The following is a 6,000-nucleotide window of genomic DNA, read 5'->3' as shown; positions in this document are numbered from 1 at the left end:
TGACCCCGTGACCTTTTGACCTTGACCCCGTGACCTTTTGACCCTTTGACCTTGACCCCACGACCTTTTTAGCAGTTTGTCCTTGACCCGTGACCTTTGGACCTTGACCCCGTTACCTTTTGACCTTGACCTTTTTAACTTTGTTTTGACCTTTTGACCTTTTGACCTTGACCCCGTGACCTTTTGACCTCTTGCCTTTCACTGTGACCTTTCGAGTTCGGCCTCTTGACCTTTTGACACTTTGACCTTGGCCCTTGACCTTTTAATCCTTTGACCTTGTCATCTTGACCTTTTGACCCTTTGATCTTGACCCCGTGACCTTTTAACCTTGGTCCCTTGACCTTTTGACCTTGACCTGTGACCTTTTGACGACCGCTTGACCTTTCGACCTTTTGACCTCGGTCCCGTGACTTTTTGGCCTTTAACCTTGACCTTTTGCCCTTGGCCCCTTGACCTTTTCGTTTGACCTTGACTCTTTGACCATTTGACCTTGACATAATGACCTTTTGACCTTTGACCTTGACCTTTTGACCCTTTGACTGACCCCGTGTCTTTTGGCCCTTTGATCTTGGCTCCGTGACCTTTTGACCTTGACCCCGTGACCTTTTGCCCCTTTGACCTTGACCTTTTGACCTTTGATCCTGACCTTTTTGACCTTTTGACCTTGACCCCGTGACCCTTTGACCTTTGGTCTTGATCCCATGACCTTTGACTGTTTTGTTCTTTACCCATGACCTTTGACCTTTGGCCCTTGACCCTGTGACCTTTTGCCCTTGGCCTTTCAGCCCTGTGACCTTTTCACCTTGACTCTGTGATATTTTGACCCTTGATCTCTGACCTGTGGCCTTTTGACCTTTGTCTCCAATATCTTTTGACAGACCCCGTGATATTTTGACCTTAACTCTTGAGTCGTGATCTTTTGAACTTTGACCCCGTGACCTTTTGAGTTTGACCCCATGACCTTTTGACCTTTGACACTGCTATATTTTGACCTTGGCTTTTAACCGCATGACCTTTTTTCCCTGCAACTTTTTTTGCCTTTGACCCGTGACCCTTTGACCTTGAAATTTACCACCGTGACCTTTGACACGTGACCTGTTGACCTTTGGTCCTGTGACCCTTTCACCCTTCTCCCTTTTAACCTTGACCTTTGACTCCATGACCTTTTGACCTTTGACCCTGCAATCTTTTTTGCGTTTGACTTGTGACCCTTGGTCCTTAACATTTCCCTGTGCCTTTTAGACCTTGACCTTTGACCCTGTGACATTTTGACCCTGACCTGTGACACCATAACCTTTTAGCCTTGATCATTGACCACTTGGCCCGCCACCACCCAGAGATAAGGAAAGACAGAAAAAAAAAAAAAAAGACAGTGACAGGGAGCAGGCCAGAGGGACAAGGAAAGACAGGAGGAAGGACAGAGCAACATAGAAAACAGGTGACTGACAGGGAGCCAGAAAGCCGGATACTCTGAAAGAGACAGGGGCAGGGAGCCAGATACCCAGATAGAGAGAAGACGAGAGCAACAGAGAATGACAGGGACAGAGAAGTGAAGTAATAAATAGCAGGAACAGGGAGAAGCACAAAGGATCAGAGAGAGGAAGAGATGAACAGCAAGGAGGAACAGGACAGTGAGATACAGAATGAAAAACATAGCAACAGTGGGCAAGACCAGAGGGGCATTGAGAGAGAAGGAAAAAAGGAAGGAAAGCTAGAAGAGGACAGAAGCAAAATTCGGAGCTTCCAAACCCCCTTGCTTTCTAACGCTCCTCACAGAGGTAGGAGGCTAGGTGCGGCTGGGTAAGGATTCCGAGATGAAAACTCAAAAACTAGAGTGTGTTATTAAGCAGGCATTCTTTATTGCAGCGCTGGGCAGCACCGGGGATCGCTCCACCAGAGTGGTTTCACAAAGCAGTTTAAGTACAGTTTAATCCATCCATATTCATGACATATTCAGTACTTTCCTAGAATTCATTGCTACACGTTGATGATCTTGGAACATATTTTTCGTTACCCCGATCTTATGGTTTACTTGTGTATATTTCCAAGTTCCTGTTATTTACATATGGTGGTATACCTATATCTTCCAATCACCAAAGGTCATTCTTCTTCCTTGGCACAAACACACGATAAGTTCCCTGTCTCTTTGACTGATCTCTGACAGACAAGCAATGTAAATTACAAACACAGGGCATAAGGTCAAATGGTTCTCAAAGACTAAACTACATAGCTTAAAACAACCAGGCCTCGCAACGTTAATATGGGAAAATCTTAACCAGAGCAGGACAAGGACATGGAGCAGCACATACAGGTGCAGAGAAGAAAAGAGTGCCAGGAGACAGGCCAGAGAAATTGGGGGGGGGGGGAAGAGACATGCAAATCAGGCCAAAGAGAGACAAAAAAAGGGAAAAAAATAGCAGTGGGCTACAGGGCAGAAACAGGATGAAAAAAAAAAAGGAGAGGGAGCAGGAAGAAGTGCAGAGAAAAAGAAAAGAGAGTAGTAGAACAGGAGAGAGGAAGGGAGAGAGGAAAAGGGAGCAGGATAGAAGAGAAGTATAGGGAAGCAAAACCATCACAACGGCATGGGAAACAGAAAGGGCCAGAGGAGGGGTGGGGGTAGACTGGGATGCACGAGGGCTGACAGGGCCCCCCAGGGCCCAGGACTCACCACAGCTCTCACACTTGATGCTGCCAGGAGTACTCTCGTCTCGTTTGCTCAGTCGATAAATCTGAAAAGTGAAGTGTAAAACTTTAAATAAAAATAATAAAGTCAAGTTTAAAACTTTCTTTAAAGAAAGAACAAATCTCAGTAATTCGCTTTATACTACAAAAGGCACGTGGGTGTTTATGTACGTCCAATAAAAATGCTTACACTACAAAATTATTTGATTTTCCATCTGCACTAACTGAACTTGCCTAGCTGTGAATGGATACCATTAAATTACCTGGCTCCAAAATACACCATTCCCATCCAACTAGGGGGTTTCCTGTGCATTACACCATTAGGAGGGATGTCTAGCCAGCTGCACCACGCAGGAGAGATGACACCGAACGGCCAGAGAACCTCACCATCAAAAGCCAGACAGAAATAAAGTACTTCGGAGCACTGTGTCCAACTATGTGGAAAAACACCCGTAACATTCAGCGGCCTCTCTTTTTAAACATTTAGAACAAATACCGAACTGCTTAAACACCCCTCATAAACCACACACTGCGGCTATTTGGCAGTTACAGTTTAAACAAAGCAAGTCCATTTGTAAGTTACACAATTTTAACTTTTTCCTGTCATAAATCAAACTTATAAAAAGTCAGTGAGATAAGAGATCCCCCATATGGTTTCACTTTTTTTGGTGAAGAAAAAAATAGAATGATAGAATTATTTTGGTTGGAAAAGACCTTTAAGGTCATCAGGTCCAACAGTTATCCTAACACTGCCAAGCCTACCACTAAACATGCAGCAGCTCACACATGTGGCCAGCAGAGGCACCAAGGTCCTGGTGCCATGTGCTGGTGGCGTGCTCTGTTGGGGACGGCTGGGAGGGATCCTTCCTTGCCACAGGGACCATCTGGAGACAGCTGCCTGTGGAAGCCCCTTGGTTTGACTCCTCAGTCAGCTCCTGCAGTTGGGCATGCCCAGGCAGCCCCCTTCCTAGCCCAAAGCAGGGCCAGTCCCATCATTAGCCTCACTGGCCACACCTGCCCCAGCTGGAGCCCATCAGGAACAGGGGCCTGGCCAGAGCCCCACAGCACATGGCCCCCTCCCTGGCACTTGCCCACAGCCATGAGCTCTGCACCCAGCGGCTTGAAAACTATCCAGGAGCACAGAGGAGGCAGGAAAAGTTTACTCACTCCTGCCCAGAACAAATCCTGGCACTGAGGTGGCTACAAGGCTCAGTGCCCAAAGGCAGCAGGGCAGCAGGAGAGAAGAGAAGGGAAAAAGCAGGAGGAAGGTAGAGAAGAGGTGGGGGACAGGCAGCCAGCAAATGGGATGCTGCAAACAGGAGAGGGACAGGGAGCAGGACAGTAGCGTAGAGAGAAGTACTGGGACACAGAGCAAAAAACCCAGGGAGAGATGGAGGAATACATAAGAGAGAGGGGGAGCAGGAGAGAGAGGCCAAAGGGACCAGCACGACCACAAGGCAGGGACAAGACGAGGGACAAGCGAAATATTCTAAAGCAATAGGGGAAAAGAAACAGAGGCAAGAACTAACACATAGGGTCAGGAAGACAGAAAGAGGGAGCCTTACAAAGACAATGTAAAAAGTGACACCATTTCCACCCCGTCTTGACTGCCACATTTTCCCTGACTTCGCACTCCACCTCAGCCTCCACTTTCTTCCAGCCCTACCACACACACCCCCCCCTTGGCTTGAGGGGAAGCCCCAGTGCAACCAGGAAGGTGGTAGGCTGTCCAGTGGGCTCCCATAGCAAAGGGGCCAGGACAGAAAGCCATTGTTGGCCCTCCCCATCCCCGGGCAGCCCTTTCCCAGGCAGCGGAAGGAATGACAGGCAGGGCAGCAGAGATGGACTGGGATGTGCATGGGAGAACGTGTGACTCACCCCAGCTCCCAGCACCGGCTCAGACCTTCAGCGCCTCAACACTTTTCTCTCAACTCCCCTCCACCGCCAGGCTGGCCAGCGGCTCACACACACAGCCGATGCAGGCACCAAGCTCCCAGCAACATGTACTGGTGATCTGCTCCATCATGGACAGCTCAGGAGGATTCTTCCTCACCACAGGGACCAGCCATTCCATGCTGGAGGCACCTCCACTCCCTCCTCAGCCAGTTCCCCTTTACCAGCTCCCTCAGGCAGCCCCTTTACAGCCCACAGCAGGGCCAGCCCTGTCACTAGCCCCACTGGCCACACCTGGAGCCCATTGGGAACAGGGGCCACAGGCAAGAACAAACACCCAGGGACAAGGAGCTCGGAAGAGGGAGATGTAGGAAGAAAATGTAAAAAGTGATACTGCTTTTCCACTCTCCCACCCACCCCTGCCCTTGGGAAAGCCTGATGGAAACAATGAGACTTCAGGGTGTCCCTGCTGGGTGCCCCTCATTCCCCCTAACATCTACTGGTGATGGCATTTTGGGGTAGTCATAGGGATTTGGGGTCCAAGGAAGTGCCAGAGCAAAGTCTGGAATGCAAACAGTTTTTTGGTGCTGTGCATCTGGAGCAGCAGTACTTGGAGAGGTGGGGGCAAGGCAGGTGCATGGAACAGGGACAAGGGGGAGGACAAAGCATGCCCATGGGAGGCAGGTGCAAGGCACACCCATGGCGGGGGGGGTGCAAGGCAGATGCACAGGGCGAAGACAAGGGTGTTAGCTATGCACACCCGTAAAGTGGGTACAAAAAGCAGGCAAGGCACACTCATGGGAGACAGGGACACGGGAAGTAGGGCCAGGCACACCCACCCTTGGCAAGGCCACCAAGTTGGGGGTGGCATGGGAAAAACCCCACCTGCAGGCATGGACAGGGGATGGGGGGCACAGACAGGTGCAGATGCGGTGCACGTCCTCATGGCTGCTCGATAATCAAGTCCTAGGAAGGGAAATGAGGTCAGAAACACTCCTCACAAAAAACAAGTTGCCATCCTGCAGGAAGTTCAGAATTCCAGGACAATCCAGTGCACTTAGAACAAAACAACAGCAAAACTATCAGTTAAAAAAGCTGTGTGTTTTAAAACCCTCTTGTCACCCTTGAACATCCCGTAGGAAACTGCTGACATTAAAAGAAGAAAAAAAAAAAAAAAAAAAAAGCCCAAGCTGCATCCCAGGGCACTCTCTCCTGTGGGTGCTGCTGGTCCCTGCCCAGTCCCACAGCTCTCGCCTCGCACAGAAGGAGCTCCCTGGGCAGAGCTCGGGGCTCATCTACTCCAGGCCCCGCCCACCACCCTTCCCACCATCCCAAAGGAAAGGGACGAGCACAGGGCACACGGGGGAGCGCGTGCAGTGCGCAGCACACCCACTGTAGGCGGTAGCAGCGGAGAGCGCGGCAACG

The sequence above is a fragment of the Leptosomus discolor genome, unplaced genomic scaffold, assembly GCF_034619465.1.
Source record: "Leptosomus discolor isolate bLepDis1 unplaced genomic scaffold, bLepDis1.hap2 HAP2_SCAFFOLD_167, whole genome shotgun sequence".
Taxonomy (NCBI): domain Eukaryota; kingdom Metazoa; phylum Chordata; class Aves; order Leptosomiformes; family Leptosomidae; genus Leptosomus; species Leptosomus discolor.
The sequence above is the reverse complement of the archived record's forward strand: the minus strand, read 5'-3'. Positions refer to the sequence as shown.